This window comes from Balaenoptera borealis (genome assembly GCF_965194805.1).
Source record: "Balaenoptera borealis genome assembly, chromosome: 14".
Taxonomy (NCBI): domain Eukaryota; kingdom Metazoa; phylum Chordata; class Mammalia; order Artiodactyla; family Balaenopteridae; genus Balaenoptera; species Balaenoptera borealis.
In genome coordinates, this window is record NC_138875.1 from 63,345,596 (window position 1) to 63,362,520 (window position 16,925).

Below are 16,925 nucleotides of genomic sequence, written 5' to 3' on the forward strand. Positions count from 1 at the left end.
GGATAGCTTAAGTCCCATCCAAATGTTAAACATGAGATCCAAATAACCGAATTATATTCTCCGATTCACATTTATCTTGCTGTCTGTTGGGGCCCTCAGAATCTTTTTTCAACATTTGCTCATGGTTACCCTTGTCTTTTTGTCTCCTTGGATGACTGACCTTCTTCTGTAGACTAAGTACAGTCGGGATTTAATGGACACGAGGTAAACCAGTGGATTTATACTGAGAAAGAATGTTTCTCACATCCCACTCCTTGAAACCATTTTCAGTTGATTTCCACCCAGTTTAGTGATATTTTACCTCAATATTATTTCTTGTCCATCACAACACGAGGCTCCATTCATTTCCCCGATCTCTCTGGGGCCCTTCCTAAGCAGCAGGTGCAGTTCTGGCCACCACGGACACATGTGCTCCGCTCTTCGGAGCAGAAGCAAGTGCTGCTCTCCTGGCCTCTGTCTGGGCCCTTGGCATGAACATGAGAGGTTACTAACGGTCAGGTGAGCTGACAGATTTTACAGAGAGCAAACGTGCATCCAGACGCCTCTGGCTCTGCCACTGCTGTGGCGAGTGTGTGTGTGTGCAGGGCTGTGGGAGGGGGCAGCTGAAATGCAGAACAAATACGAGGACAGCGTTCCTCCCATAGCTGTTTTCCAGAAATAGAAACAGAGACCTGCAGTTTCTAGTTATAAATTAGGGAAGACAGCAAGAAATGGGAATGCAGAATGAATTAAGATTTGTCATAAATGGTAAAGCTGAGGCTAAGATGTAAAATTCGGGTCTCAATTTAAGAGGGTTAAATCGTTCACAAGGAAATGCTGCCCAAGTGAAATAGAATAACAAATTGTTTCCTCTTCTTGGAAAAAACATTTTCTCCACTGTCTATGGGCAGTTTCAGGTTTAGAAGGAAAACGCCATTTCTCTGTTGACCTCAAGAGGGCTAGAAAACAATTTCTCCAACCCCATAGCTGCTGTTAGTTGGCACATTAAATATAAGCTAGCAAGTAGATGCTTGTCAAGATTCAGATTACCTGTATTAAGCACTGATCAGCTCACTTCTCATTTAAAGAAGTTTTCTGTGGAGGCCAGATTCAAAGCTGTCCCACTGCTGTAGACACTCCTCATTTGCCTGGGGCCTGGGACTGCCTGGGAGCTGGGCTGAGCTGAGCAGCAGGGATGTCAGTGCGGCTGTAGGTGGCAGTATGGTTCAGCTCCTGGACTGTGCATAGCCAGTTCGGGATTCTGTGGTCTAGAGACAAGTTACTCAATCTTTCACGGCCTCAACTTTCTCATCTGTGTAATGGGGAAGTACTAGCTGCCACAGTTGTCCTGAGGATTGAATTAGATAATCTCCATAAAATTCCTAGCACAGGGCCTGGCACAATAAATGGTAGTTAATATTGTATCACCTATGAGCACTGATCAAATCCTACACAGCAGTTACCATCATAGCTGAGGACAGCTGAGGACTGTTCAAAGGAAGTTGAATTAAGCTAACATTTCACTAACTAAAAAGTTACTGATAAATTAATGTAGATTTCAAAAGATTCTTTTCTCTGATATTATGGAAGCATGAGCTGGTCAACTTTTGGCGGGGAGGTGGAGACATTGAAAATTAGCTGCTTTAATTAGCTGCCCTTCTGTTATACCCTACCTGAAACCCCAGATTGGTGTATTTTGATATGTCTGCAGGGGGGTTAATTTTGGCAATTAATTTGTCTAATTTTGGTGGCTGTAATAAAGCTGGGTTAAAATGCCCGTATGCTGTGGCAGTAACCAAACCCCTATCAAACACGGTCAGGTTGGCCAGTGTGAATGCTAGTACTTCTGGAAGACAACACGTATACTGTCCGCACTCAAGTGGAGTTTAAGTCCCAAAGGCCTTCCTAGGAGAGATGTAGGTCCTCCAAGGAGAAAGGGTCGCAGTGGGAAGAATCCACCTGAACTCCCCGTCTGGGAAGGGGCTGACTAGGTGGGGATAAGAGGATTCATCCGTCCCACTAAGGGCCCTGCAGCCCTACTGTGCATCTCGGCCAGTGCCTGAAGGCCGGCTGCCTGCGGCGCCCCCCGCCGTCGTCTCCCGGCTCCGGGATGGAGTTCCCCGTCCGGCCGGCGGTGGGCGCGCGCCCAGCGAGGCCGAGCCGAGCCGCGTGCACAGCCGGGGGTCCCGCGGCCTGGGCGCCCGCTCGCCCAGCTCGGTGCCCGCGGCCCGCGGAGGTCAGCGCGGCCCGCGCGGGGTCCGGCCAGCCCACCCAACCCCCGCCCCCGCCCGGCCGCCGCCGGTCCCGCTCGGAGGGGGATGGGGAGAGCGGAGAGGCCGGCGGACCGCGAGGCAGACGGCGCGGAGGCGGAGGCGGCACCCGAGGCACCGTCTCCCGCTTCCCCGCTTGGCGCTGCGGGCCGGCCGGCCGGCCGGGCCGGGAATCTCCTGCGAACCGGGGAGGAGCTGCCGCCACCAGGCCGGCTGAGCGTCCGGGGAGCGTGGAAGGGGGCGGGGAACGCGGGGAGCCGGGGCCGATCCCGGCCCTTAAAGCGGCCCCCCCGCGCCCCGCGCCCCGGCAGCCTCACTTCGGAGCCGCGGCCGCAGGTGAGTGCCGACCCAGAGCTCCGGCGTCTGGCCAAGTTCGGCGCCGCGCGGACCGGGGGCGCGGGCGGGAGGACAGGGCGCCGGAACTGGACGTCCGCGAGCCGCGCCGTCGGCGGGCCGCCCCCCACCCCCGCGAGTCCCGGCGGCGTCGCGGTGGGCACGGCGGCGCCCGGGGCGCTCCCGGGGGCGGGCGCAGGAGGGCGGTCCCCACCGTGCCGTCTGCTTCCCGGTGCCCCGCACGGTTGTGCGTCGCCGCGGCGGGGGACGGGGTCCGCGGGCAGGTTGTGCGGACATTGCCAGAGTTTGCGGGGAGGGAGGCGCGGAGCGGCGGGACCCTGGACCCCGCGTCCTGGGCACCCCGCGTCCCGGGCACCCCGCGCGCTGAGCAGGGCGCGGGCCGCAGGGGCTCCCGCGGCGGCTGGGAAGCAGCTTGTCCCGGCGCCGCTGGCCCTCAGGCTGAGCCCCGAGCCCGCAGGAAGCGGGCGTGGGCAGAATTTCTGTGACCCTCACGGCGGAATAAACAGGAAGCGACGAGCACCCAGCCCGGCTGCCCTGCCTTTGTTGTGCGGTCTGCGGGGCGCAGCGCAGAGGACGCCTCCCGGGACCCCCGCCGGCCCCCCGGGGGCTGGGCGCGCCCCGTAAGTGCGTCGCCCGAGACCTGGGCTCGGTGCTGGGCAGCTCGCCGCGCTGGCCCCGAGGGCAAATGCTTGGTTTTAAACTTTTTTTTTTTTTTTAACTGGAAAAGGAGGAGGCTTCCGATGAGGCGGAGGTTTCTGGAGGACGACGGGGACCGCGGCGGGGTGGGTGGCACCTGGAGAAGGCGGGTAGGTCGGGCCGCTTCCCGGGTGAGCGCGCGCCGGTTGGCACAGCGGGAAACTCGTAGCGAGCCGGGACCCAGGCGCAGGAGTGATTACTGAGTGCTGGTGGACACATAAACTAGCGTAATTTTTGTTTTCCCCAGAGACTCTTTTAATTAGCTAAAATTGGATAATTCTGATTTGCTTTTTTTCTCTTCCTCTGTGTCCCATCTACTCCCTTCTCCTTCTCCTTTCTAATTATTTTGGCAACTTCGCATCCCTGGACCCTTCGCTTGTAGTTCAGTGCTGCTTTCTAAATGTTAGTTATGATGGTGATAATATTTTTGGATGACCTACTGTGTGTAGGTATTGTGGGATGAGGTGAGGTAAGCTGCACCGTGTTGATTCCAGAGCTACTGTTAGTAGGCTTCTTGCAGTGGAGGTGGGTGGCGATGGTGAGCCGCCCTGGCTCTTGGAAATATGTGGTCCTGTGGCTGGCATGGAGGTTGGTGCATCCCTGGGGGCTAGACCAGGAAGATTCCTTTTAAAATGGTCCTTCCGCCTGTTTGGCTAGCCAAGAGGGTGTTCTCCCAGTCTGTCTCCCCTGAAGCTGCAGGACAGTGTGAGTTACAGGACAGGTCCTGGAGGATCTGCACTGAGAAACTGCCATTGCATCCAGTCAGGTCTGCATTTGCATAGGAGTGTTTAGTCTTCCCAGGGCTTATATTGCCTTTATTGTCACCTGTACATTTGCCCTTATACTCTGCACTGTTCTCTTGAACATGTTCTTTATGTTCAGTGAAGGGTCATGTCAAATTTGAGTCATTCGATGTACAAAGGAGTAGATCTGATTATTATCCATGTACATGTACTGAATTATAATATTTGGTTTCCTATCCTTGGATGCTCTTTGATGGCTCTTGTGCTTTTTAAAACATGGGGGTATATTCCTCGTGATCTTTGAGAGCTTAATTCTTTTAAGAGCTTCACTTTGCTATTGACATTGAACACACTGTTAGGAATTAGGGCTGAGACTGTAAGTGCCAGTAAGGGATTTGCTGCAATGGACTTGTAGCTGCCTTCCTCCCTTGTTTTAAAAGCCCCCTCTAATTTCTTAACATTTTGCTGTTACCCTTGAAAGAGTCTTGGCTGTGGTTCTAGTTTGTGGAGGCTTGTATTTATGATGGAGAAGACTTTTCCCAGCAGGTATTAGGGCTGTCTCTCGAATCCTCTCTGGGGCCCTTTGCATGACCACAGTCCTGCAGAGGAACCCAGCCAGTGCCAGCTGCTTATTAAGGGATTTTGTGCCCATTTGTTGGCGTATTGTTTGAGTCAAAGTCTCCTGCCCCCACTTGCCAGAGTATATAGACAAATATTTATTCCCACCCCCCCCCCCCCCCCCACCCAGTGCTGACAGTGCTCTAAGAATAGTTTTCTTGCCTGGCGCTGAGAGCAGGGCCCGCCCGCCTGCAGAGGTGTTTACAGTTTGGGCCTGGGCTGCAGTCTCGGTTGACTTAGCGGCCTGGCAGAGCGGCCCGCAGCTCCTGGGACGTGGTTGGCTTTTCCTCAGGGCTGCTGGAGGGTTGCCTCCCAGCCCGACAGGAGCATAGGGAGGTGACGGTGACTTAGTGCCCTGGGTGTGGTTCCTGGCCTGCGGTCCAGCAGAAACCCCTAAGCTTGTCCAGATCCCTGTGCAGTCACCCCCATGGTCTGCGCAGGAGGTCATGGCTTTTTGTCATCACGTAAAACCAACCACTCAGCGCTCAGGGCAGGGACACTGGCAACTGTGACTGGTCAGATCTTCCTGGTGGCCCTTTGCAAGTTTATTCCTATCTTTCTTCTGTGTCTGGGCTTATGGCGTCTCTGTTCTTTTGGGTGAGAGTTAATACAGAAGGAAGAAAGAAATGAAAAGATCATTCCATGTTAACCTGGAAAATTTTTAGAAACGTTTGACATACTTCATATAGATTTATGGCTATTCAATGTAAACGGTGTGGAATGCTACGGGGTCCCCAGTGCCCTCTCTCCCTGCTTCCACCCCCTCCTTTTTTAGGTCTCAGAACACTCTCCTGGAAGCCAGTATTTTCTGATGTCAAAGTGACTTTCTGCCTACATGGGATTTGTTAGCTTAGAGTTACACCGTGACCTATACCATGGGTGTGATGGAAAGTGAATCTTCAGTTTTTAAATAGCAATGTATAGCTTCTGACTCCATCTGAAAATTTAGGCCACAAGACCTGCCATGTGTTAGGGAGATTTTTGGGTGGCATTATTAGCTTTATTTTTAGGCAGCTAGGGGACACAGGTGAGCACCTGTACTATTAATTGCTGTAGAAATATTGGGTTTGTATTTCCAATTAATACTGTTTTTCTGTCTATCATAGGAGGACTTGAAAATAATGTTTGTGTTGTCTCCTATCCATGTGATTTGAGTATGCATTGCTTTTCTTTGAATTTCCACTAAAAATGGTACTTTGGCCTTTTAAGCTGTTTTTGTAAGGACTTTTCTTTCCACCAAGCTTGTTTTCCAGATAGGTCTTGGAAATTACGAAGAACATAGCTATAATTTCTCCCTTGATTGGCAGCAGAGCGCTTTCCCGGACAAAAATAAGGCTGCTCTGTGCCAAATGGTTGACTTTTCTAGAATAAAAACTCTAAAGGGTTTGCAAAGAGTCCTCTGGTTAATATATTGGCATTCCCAGAATCCACTAAAACCCCGGCAGCCTGCCAGACACCACTTAATGAGGACGCAGAGTGTCTGGCTCAAATCCCCACGAGCAGAAGCGGGTGGAGGCTGCTGTCCACACCCTTTATTAATTTTTAATGACCGTACTTTTGTTTTGCAGATTTTGCCTGTACCCCCTCAAGACCAACAGACATGGTGCCACCCCTCCCCCACTCATTTCCTCATTTCCTTGGCATTGGAAAAGTGTTGAGACTTTCAAGGTTAAGAATCCTGCTGAGGGATCATTTCTGTTTGCATGAGTTCTTTTGTGGTTGGCTTTCTTTTTTTCTCATTCTTTCTCTCCCAGCCCCGCCCCCGCCCGCCTTTATTTTGGAAGAGGAAGAGAGAAAAGGAACAGAAAAGGAGATAACTTTTTTCTTATGATGCTTTATTGTCTGCTGGAAAAAAGAAGCATTTATGAAACTTTAAGTTTGTCAGACAGTTTATATGACAGTGCAAGTTGGTGCTTGCCAAGCTTCAGACAGATTGCTAATGTTACATGACAGGGATAAATAAATTACCGCTGTGAGCAGTGGGCAGGGCCTCGGGCATCCAGGAGCCTGCAGGATGTGCAGTGCGTGGGTGTGTGGAAGGTCTGCGGGCTGCCTGGAATTCTGTGACTTGCTTTGGAAGCGAAAAGGGTGTGTCTCTTGCTTTTATTTTCCCCAGGGCTGCAGGCGGCAGAATCCAGGGAGCAGCTCTGTATTTTTCCTGGCCTGGTGGCCCTGCCCCTCGATGACCCCTTACCCCCATGTCTCCCCTCCTCTGCATCAGGGGACATGGCACCTCGTCTTCCATCCAGGGTCCAGCTTCCGACGAAACTAAACTTTGGCTGCTGTTCTTTCTGCAGGTGCAGGCATTGAGAACAAATTGTCTGACATAAGTGTGTGAGCTGCCCGGGAGGGGGCTGGGTGACACTCCTTGGGCACAGTGTACTTTCATCCCTGGCGTGTGGATAGTCAGCTGGCAGAGTGACAGGTGTAATGAACTTAATGGTCTTGCTTTAGTTGCTGGCGGACACACTGCTTGTATTACAAAGCCACCTCCTAAGTTGGGCCCCGGCCAAATGACTCGCAGGATCTTCTCTGTGCAGACAGGATTCAGAGCCTGGACTGGCAGGAATTGGGTGGGTATGAGCAACATGGTCCCTAAATGGACCTAGAATTTCTCTTCAAAGTAAGCCTGCTCTGTCCAATTTGCAAAAAGGCCCCATCCCATCCTACCCACCCCCCCACCCCGCTATCCAGCCATATGGTGGGATGTGGCAAGGTGCTCCCCGCCCCATCCCTGGGGTTGTGGAGTGCAGGCTCCCAGCGCTGCCTCCTTGGTTCCCCAGAAGTGGACTGGGCCTCTGGTGGCCGGTCCATGGCCCTGGAGCCAGCAGCCTCTGCACAGAGTTGGGAGGGAATTTCGAGAGTGAAATCCCACTGTTCCAAAGGCGGAAGGCCAGGCCGTGCTCGGGAGGGCTCCCCCGGGCAGCGGTCAGAGCGACAACAGCACCGCCCCTGTGCCAGGCTGTCCTTAGTGTTATATTAGCTGATTGAAGCCCCCCAGCAGCCCTGGGACGTGGGCACCGCCACCATGCCGTTGGCAGACAGGCAGCAAGAAGCCTGAAATGCCGGAGTGAAGAAATGCTGTCTCGTGAGCAAAGGTGGAGGTGGCCACGTCACGCTGGGGCCTGGGCTGTGACCCTGGGGCTGGCCCTTCCTCAGGGACCTCTCACGGCGGGCAGAGGGGGACCAAGTCTCTCCTCATCCCAAGCAGGGCCCAGGGCTCCTCCTTCTTTCCTGCCTTTGTCCATGGCTCTGATTTACACCCCACCTCCGGGCCCCACCCCCATTTCTAAACCCTGCTCCTGTGCCTGTCCTGCCTGTGGTCACAGCCTTGGTTTCGAGAATTGGGCCGTTGGTGGCTCTGTTTTGTCCATGTTGAACTTCGTCCTCCCAGGAGGAATCAGCCAGAGAGTTGATGCCTGTGGTCCTGGGCTCTGTGGAACCACCTCCGCTGGTCTTCTCTGGGTGAGGTTTGTCGGGCGTCGGTCCTGTCTTCCGGGGGACACCCGAGGCCTGCGGGGCTCGACTGAGGTGGCCCAGGCCCTCCCCGCTCAGCAGGACCCGGAAAGTCCCTGAATGTGAGGTGAAATGAAAAGATACTCACATCTCTCAGATTCTCTGTCTCACTCCGAGGGGGCGTGGATTAATCAACCACATGTATCTGCGTGCAGTTCTTGTGTTCATCTCGGACGGACCTAAGTGTTTGAGGTTATGGGGCCTGAAGTGAGGCCCCAGGAGGTGCGGATGTCCGGGGTCCTGCAGGACGGCTCCCCAGCCCTTTGCAAACCTTCCCACGGCAGCAGGTGGGACCTGGCCCTTTCACACCCCTGAGTGGCTGGGTGGTGCCGTCCTCTCTGAGGGGATTGTGGTGGCCACACACTGTAGGGCCTGCTGGGCCTCTGTCTAGTTTGGTCCCTGGAGTCGGGTTGGATGGGTGCCCTTTTGCGTTGGGGCTGCACTGGCCTGGGGGAGTTCCTGTCTGGTCCCCCTGTCAAGCACATGGGGGCCCGGGTTGGCCCTAGACCAGGTTCCACCCTCTATTTGAACCTGACTTTATTCCAGAGATTCTTTCAGGCCTGACTAAAACCAGTGTCACGGATCTAGTCTCTGAAATCCTTTTTTTCCTGATTATATACTTATTGAAGATAATTAGGAAACTATGAAACAAAGAAGAGAAAAAAAAAAAGAAACAAGAAGAAAATAAAAATGACTACAATTACCTATAATTCCACTACCTTTAGAGATGACCTCTATTTACAGTTTTGTAGATTCTTTCCAGACTTAATTATAAAATCATGCATCGAACTTATGTACTTTTTATAAACTTAACATTCCATCCTGAACATATTTTCATGTAATTTAAATAGTCTCCAAAAATACCACTGCTGATGACTATTAAATTCTACCCTGTGCTGTGGTTATATTGTTTTTTTTTTTAAGCCCGTTTTGGGACACTGAGGCTGTTAGCAGTTTTCCCTATTATAAATAATTCTGCACTGGACATTCTGATTACGTCCTTTGGATAGCTTCCTCAAGGAGGAGCTGGTGGGTATAACTTTTAGAGGCTCCTCCAGAAGTATTACCAGTTGCTTCTCAGAAAGGCGGGGACACTGCACACGGACACAGGGGTGACTGTAGTCTTGCCAGTGCTGAATATTGTTATGAAAAAAATCTTTTCAAGTTTGGCAATGAAATGGTATGTTTAAATTTTTCTTCCCATCCTTCTGTTGTGAAAATCAGGGCGTGGCATCTGGGGATACACAGGTGAAGAGAGTTTTGCTGTTGCTAGAGCTTTGCTGTGGGCAGATGCAGTGATGTTAGCAGATGCTCCCAGCATGGAGATAAGACCTTTATGCTGTTTTAAATTCGAATTAAACGTACTCAAGACCTTTGTGCTATTTTAAATTGGAATTAAACCTGCTCAGGTAGGTTAAGGGCACGAGACAGTCTAATAATACATTTTTAAATAAAATTACGGGATTTTATGGCCAAAGGCTGTGCTTGGTCTTTCCCCAACATCCTCACCCTAACCGGCTGGGTAACGTGGGCCCCGGGTGGAGGGATGAGGTGGGGGAGGGGTGGCTCGGCAGCAGCTGCTTGAGGAGCTGTGTGACACTTATCTCAGTCCTTCCTCTCCGTTCTCAGTGATCGCTTTTTGAGATCAAACTCTTCCCTGGCCTTTTGCCCAAGGATACCAACATAAAATTCATTTTCTTAACGTTTCACTCGATGGCTGATGGGAGACACCTGGCCTGGGTGCCCTCTGCTGGGGGCCTCTCCCTTGGTCCCCTCTACGCTTTCGCAGACTTCTGCTTCCAGCCTGAGGGGGTCGGCGCCCACACCGGCTGCTCCGGAAGCTCCAGAGAAGGAGAACCATCTCAGCATCTTCAGTACGTTGCAGTTAACTAAAGTTGGTTTTGTTTTCCTCGAAAGGCAGCTTTTTTGGTTGAAAGGTTGGGGAACAGCTGGAGGGAGCAAGACATGACACCTGCATCTTGGGGTAATTGAGCCCCAATTAGCTTGTTCTGGTCACACACACCTTTGTGCGTCGGTGCTGGGGCAGGTGTGGGTGCTTACCACGCCCTGGGGTGCATGCTGGGAGCGCCCGGCACTGTCGGGAGTGGCCCAGTGAGCAGAGAGTATGGTCCAAGGGGCCCAGGTGGGCGCCGGCGCTTGGGTGAGTGACCCCGGCCCTCCAGGCACAGCCTGTGGGGAGCACCCTGGCCGTTGTCTGCTTGGCCCCCCTGCTGGCCATGTGGGCAGCCACACCACGCTTTCCAGGTGCAAACACACCCTGGACATGGCTAGCAGGGCAGACGGGGCCAAAGCCCTGGAGGTAGAGCGAGCAGAGGAGTTCCCAGGGAGTTGGTCATGGAATAGGTGTCATGGAATAGGTTGCTGACACCCCTTGTGTCCCTCTGCGCTGTTTGCTGCTGGCTCGTGTGTGCAGGGCTCACAGACTTGGGTTTAATCCAACCTGGTGTGCTCCTTCAGCAGGATGATAGAATGCCGGAATCTTCCAGTTGGAACAGAGGGTCTTTCTGGACATAATGCAGCATGATTTCAAGGGTGGGTAATGTTTACAGCTGGATGGCTTGGTTGAACGGTTATATTTCTATGACTTTGTCTATTAAGATAAATATTGCCCCCTTCAGAACTTAGCTTTCATCCTACTGGTATTTAAATATAAGAGCCACAATCTTTTACTTCCAAACTAGAGGTAGGTCCTGGGATTTAATTTTTTTTTTTATCTGAAGAGTAATGTAAAAATAATAAATATATATACACAGTCATAACTATATAACTTATGTAGTAAATTTAGTCCAGAGAAAACATAGTGTTTATTTATGATAAAAGAAGTTGGCTGTTCCATGGATTGGAGCTTTTGTTATTTGATGGACCTCTTTGTACTGAGTGCTTCGTGTGAATGTTCACGCTTTTACTGTTATAACGTGGTTCATACACTGGATTTTAGGAATTGGGGCACATTTATGTGCCTGAGGGAACGGCTCCCGTTGTGGCCTTGGCCACCCGAAGAAGCAGCATCAGGGCTGTAGTGTGGGCCTGAGCCGCCCAAGGGGATTTGTTGTTCATAGCGCGCAGACGCATCACCTCCTGGTTTTGAGGAAAGTTTTGCTGTAAGGGGGTTGCTTTTGTCAGTGGCTCACAGCCCCCCTGCCCTGCCAAGCCCCTGGAAGCCTTGTGACCTTGGGAAGGTCAGTTTGCCCTTCCCTAAAATAGCCATTTGCCTGCCCCTTAGGTTTGCAGGGGATCAAACGAGATAAGGCGCATGTAGACCAGCAGGGAGGGGCCCAGCGCTGCCTCAGTGAGAGCTCGGTAAAGTGTGGCTGCCTCCAGTCAAGGGAGCATTTGGGAAGCACCCGCCCAGCCTGTGAGGCGGGGACCCTGCTCCTGCCCCCAGGACTCAAGGAGCCGGTAGTCTGGCACAGGAAGCAGCAAGCAGTGAGGACAGGTGCTTGTAGCCAAGCCCCGGGTTAAGAGCGGGAAATGCCATCTGAGCCGTTCGTTCATTGGGAAAGATTGTGTACCTGGGGTGGGGGGGGCCGAGGCCTCTGGGCCTGCGAGCTCTGACGGCCTCAGGCGCCCTCCCTCCCCTCCTCCTCTGCTCCACGGGGCCCCGTGATGTCTGAGCACACGGTCTGCTCTGGGCAACCTAGGGGACTTCAGGGAGAGGCTGGCTTTGGGCTGAGAGGTGGCCAGAGAACGGTTTGTGGGGCGGACAGCAGGGAGAGGGTTCCCCTGTCCAGGGCTCTCAGAGCTGTGCACGCTGGGGTCTAGAAGGCACAGACAAGGGCGTAAACCTCAGTACAATGTGCGCGGGGCCCTGCTTCCGTCCTCACGTGTGTAGTTTATAATTAAGTATGCATGACCCGTGTGTGCTGCCCACACTTCTTTGCTCATAGGAGGACGTGTGTGAACAGTTGGGGCCACTGTTGGCAGTGGGACCGCGTGTTCAGGGCCTGCCGCGAGGGAGCAACTGTGGTGGGGAGGGCTGGCACCGCAGGTCCACAGTGACCTCGTGGCTCCTGTGTTTAGGGCTCTAACGCACCCCTGCAGGAGGGCGCAGGGAACCCTATGCGGTGGTTCGGCGCCACAGACTCAATGGCTCCTCTCCCCACTTTGCAGCCCTAGCTCCTGTGGCCCCTTTTCCTGAGTCTCCAGGTGGTGGGAGCCGGGCGGATTCTGACACGGTTTGGTAACGTGCAGTGCCAGCAGGACGGCTTTGTCGAGAGCTGACCGTCCAGAAGGTGAGATGATTTACTCAGTGGAGCAGGTCAGTGAGTACATTGGGCTGTGAGGCCGAGAAACGCTGTTTCTCGTCCTGCCCGAGCAGAACGTGGGCTGTGGCTGGAGCTTTGCGGGTCAGACCCCATCTGTACGGGCGACGGGAGCGGGTTTGGGCTGAACTGATGGTAGAGGGGGCTTTCGGGGGAGGGGCACAGGTGCTGGGAAGAAGTGGCAGTTGACCCGTGACCGTGACCTGCGTGGTGGCGGGTGGAGAGGGAGGAGGAGGGCTTGCGGACGAGCATGAGCAGAGGTGGGACTTGGAGGCGTGTGCGGCGAGGCGCCGTCGCTGTCACCGGTGGGGACAGTTGTGGTGCTGTGGAGAGGTTGGCAGACTGAGTCTGTTGCATAGTTTCTGCCCATCTTTGCTGAAAACCAAATCAACCAGCCACGTCGGTGAAGAGAAACAGGGTCCCTTGGGACACCTGATTGTTTGCCCTGGGGGCCCTGTCCCAGCCTGAGCTCTCCAGTACTCGTTACTTGTTCACATTTCACAAAATGCGAAAATGTTCGTGCTCCAGGAAGCTCACACCAGGGGGCCAGGCTTGTCACTTTCATATGGTGACAGTAGTGGCTTCTATTTGCAAAACACTAACTTTTTAAAGCTCTTCACAGACAGCATCTAATTTCATGATCCTTGGCTTTAAGGAACAAACAAATAATGAAGCGTATGTGGAAGTGTAATTGATCTCTAATGCGGCTGTTAGCTGAATGTGGGATTCAAATCAGAGTGTATCTTAATGTGCAAAACCTGCTGGGAAGAGGTGGCCTGCAGTCGTCCAGGCTGCACGGCGGGTGGTTTTTTGAAGGGACAAGGCTTTGCAGCTTGCTGGATGGGCAGGAACCTGGGCAGCATAATTTTGAGAGGTTAGGGCAAAACACTAGTCAGACTCAGAAGTACAAGGCCATTTGAGGGCTGTGCTGAGCAGTCGTTTCCCCGTGGTTGTGCAGAAAGAGACGTGGGGTGAGGCGAGGTGCGTGGGGCGGCCGCTCTCACCTCTGTTCTTAGAGGAAGGTGTGCTGGTGGCCCTTTGTGGCACTTAAACTACGGCAGGTCCTGGCAAACCTGGAGTGTCGCCTGGCAGTCGCAGTGGAGCCGACGTCCAGCTGTGTGTCCAGTGTCCTTCAGCCCTGGCTCCTTTTCCCTAACGTGGCGTGGCTGCTGTCCTGGTGTCCATCTCTTCAGCTGTGGATGCAAGTTACTGCCGGTTCTGTCTCTCCGCTTCTAGCAGAGTAGTTTTCGTGCTGCGTTGGGGCCCTTTTCCGGTGGCATAAGGCAGCCCCAGCCCTCGCGGTGCCTGGCCTCCCCTGTGCCTCGGCCTCCGGCAGCTCTTCTCCGCTCGGTTCTCCTCTTCTGTGGGCACCATGCGTCCTGTCCCCTTCTTGGACCCCAGGCGGAAGCCACGCTTGCTCTGCAGTCTTCTGCTCTCTCGTCTGCAGTCCCCAGAGGTGCTGTGTTTCTCCCTGAGTCCAAGTGTGTCCCGAGCTGGTGATGGAGGCAGAGGCTGCAGGGTCTCCTGCTTGGACACTCACTAAACCACTAATGAGGGGTAGGTGTCGCTCAAAGGTTTAGGCAGGAAGGAAGTGCTTTCCGCCCTCCTTGGGGTACTGAGTCTGCGGGATCAGTAACTACTGCAGAGGGTCAGCAGCCCACGGGGCATTCGGGGGATGGCCCGACGCTGAAGGACGGTGCGGGCGAGAATGGCCCCTCCTTGCTGAGCCAGGCTCTTGTCTCCTGTGTGTTTGGACGTTCTCTGCTGTTGGGTGGAGTGGTGACTGTGGAGAGAAGGGGGCAGGTGGTTGGCAGGCGTGACGGGGACAGTGAGCAGAGCCTGGTGAGCCGGCGGGGGGACCGAGTGCCCCTCATCTGAGCCTTCCTTTCTGTGACTCTGCCACTGACTCTGGCATGATTTTATTAACAACCGCCTTGTGACAAGACGTGGTTGGGTGCTTGGTGATGTGGCCGGGAGTTGGGGTTGGTCTCAGAGTGGCCCTCAGTGCGGTCTCCCCCTCATCTGTCAGTGGGGAAGCTTTCTGACCCCAGAACCTCCCACCCACGCTTGGAAAGCTTAGAATTAATTCTGTTGTGTGGATTGAAGTGGGCTCTGTATTATGTGGAGGCTCTTGCCCCAGACTCTGACTTCACACTCATGCCCGACTGCCCAGTGGGGATCTCCAAGCCTGTGTCTAGAGCCATGTACTTGACCCTCCCCCACCCAGTGATTCAGACACACATCTTGGAGCCCTCCTGGGCTCCCCCAAATCTGGTCACTTGTCACCGTCGCTAGTAGCTCAGTGTGTCCCTTCCGTGGCCTCACGCAGGGTCTCCCGACTGGCCACTCGCCTCCCCACCACACAGTCTGCTTTCAGCCCAGCGGCCATGTGAACTGGGCCAGGGGACCCGGGATTCGGCTGCTCCACCTGGCCCGGGGTTCTGGCCGCCGTCCCCTGAGGCTCCTCACCATCCAGCTCCACCCACAGGGCCTTGTGGTTGCTGCTGAAACCCACCCCCCAGGGCTGTGTGTCTGTCTCTCACTTCATTCAGGCCTCTGTCGGGCATCCTGCCCATACCCTGTCCTGGTTTCCTCTGTCTGTGCAGGGGGAGGTGCCTGGGACCGCGAGTGCAGGACTGGGGAGCGCGTGCTGGACGTGGCAGGATGGCGACTCCTGGGGGCCGGTGTGGGTGCCGGGGGTCCCACCACAGTCGTCAGGGGTCAGGCCAGGCCTCCCTGCAAACACACGGTCCTGCCGGAAAGGCTGAAGCAGAGCTGCAGGCTGGGGGGTTGAGTGGGGGCTGGCGCAGCTCAGCATCCACACTGTCCCCCTCCCCTCGCCCCTCAGGTGTTTCCTCACCTACATTAACTTTTATTTTACCGTTTCCCCCCAAAGTGACCTACCCAAGAGAGAAGCGATTGTTTGCCTGACCTGCTCTCGCTCCCCTACCCGCCACCCCGCCAGTTTAACCCGCTGGCCAGATAAACTGCGGACAAATGAAATATTATCTATTTGTTTCAAGCAAATTAATCAAATTATAAAAGATCATCAGATTTGTTAGCTTTATTAAGATCATCATAGGTAGAGATTTTCCCTTTAGACAAAGTGTCTTTATTATTATCTTGGTTCTCCTTAGCTGTTTTCTTCTGTTCTTGGGATCAGGAAAAGTTCAAAGTAGAGAAAATTATCATCTGTGCGTTGTTTTTCCATCTTTTCAAAGGAGACTAAGTTCTTGACAGGTACTTGGGAGCCTGACTCATTCTCTAGACACCTGACTGTGCTTTTATTCTGGTGTTAGATATGTCTTCTTGAGTTGTGTTTTGTTGCCTTGGATTTAAAATCCACAAGGATGTGAAAACTAAGTATTTAGTGGAACAAGGAAAAAAGCCTGAATAAGACAAATTCCAGTTAGTGGCAAGTAACACCGTGGTTCATTTCCGCTGATGGATTTCAGCCCGTGTGATGTGTCACCACACACTAGCCGTGCCTGTGGGTGAGGTGGGGGTCTCCCCACGTCCAGGGGACACATCTGCGGTCCTGCCCCGACCAGCGGGGGTGAGTTGTCTCGAGGGCCGAGCTCCACTTTCTGCCTCCGTCAGCAATCTGGCTGGACCGATGCGGGCACACGCGCCTTCCCCTGGAAAACACGCTGCAGGGAGATGCACCAGGACCTTAAAAATGGACATCTCCATTGTAGCCCCGAGGGAGATTTTGAAATCCCATCTTTTTACCTTTTCTGTATTTGCTACAGTGATCTTTTTTATAGCAAGAAAATCACCAGTGAACTTGATTTCTTCAGGCCATGGAACAAAAAGTCAGTTTCTGAAAAACTGTGGAAAACAATGTGATGTGTGTCTTTTTAAGCATCTTGGAAGCATGGAGGGAGTTGCTATGGGGACGGTGAGGTTTACTCTAACGGAGAGCGGCTCCATCTGGCACCACACGTGCCCCCAGCGCCCTACGTACAGCAGACTTTCTCCTTGATGTGAAAACAATTACACGCAGAATCACGATTCCATCTTTTCCCCTCAAATCACCATTTGGCTCTGATCTAAGAGCAGCCTCTGCCTGCTCTGTGCCTGGGGTCAACTGGGGTCACCTGCGAGACCACCCTGCCTGCCTTCTGAGACTCCGTCTTTGCTGGTGGAGCGTCCTGACTGGGTGCCCAGCGTCCTGTGTGGGTAGAATTAGCTGCTGCTTCTGCCCCCGTGCTGGCGTCTCCACCCCTCCCGCAGCTGCTCAGAATCAACATGGTCCCACCTCGATCCAGAGAAACGGTTGTAAGGGTCTGTCCTGAGTCACGGTGGGGACGTCGTGACTCGAGCAGTAAAGTTGTTTCCTGTTTGAGGGAGAGTGAGGCAGAGCAACACAGAGAAGGGGGAGGGGCGTCCACAGCTGCCCCAGAGGAAGGGGCTAATGAGCAGGTTGGAGGCGGGGGTCCTAGAGCCCCGGTGGGGGATCCCCT

The 16,925-nt window shown here is 53.7% G+C and overlaps 1 protein-coding gene across 1 annotated transcript in view; it reads left to right on the forward strand.

Moving 5' to 3' along the window:
• Positions 1-2,163: 2,163 nt before the first annotated feature.
• The window catches only part of LDLRAD4 (low density lipoprotein receptor class A domain containing 4), a 303,264-nt gene continuing 288,502 nt past the window's right edge, over positions 2,164-16,925 (forward strand). Inside the window, 1 exon segment of the mRNA XM_082355017.1 lies at positions 2,164-2,585. The gene's annotated coding sequence lies outside the window, so the exon portion shown is untranslated.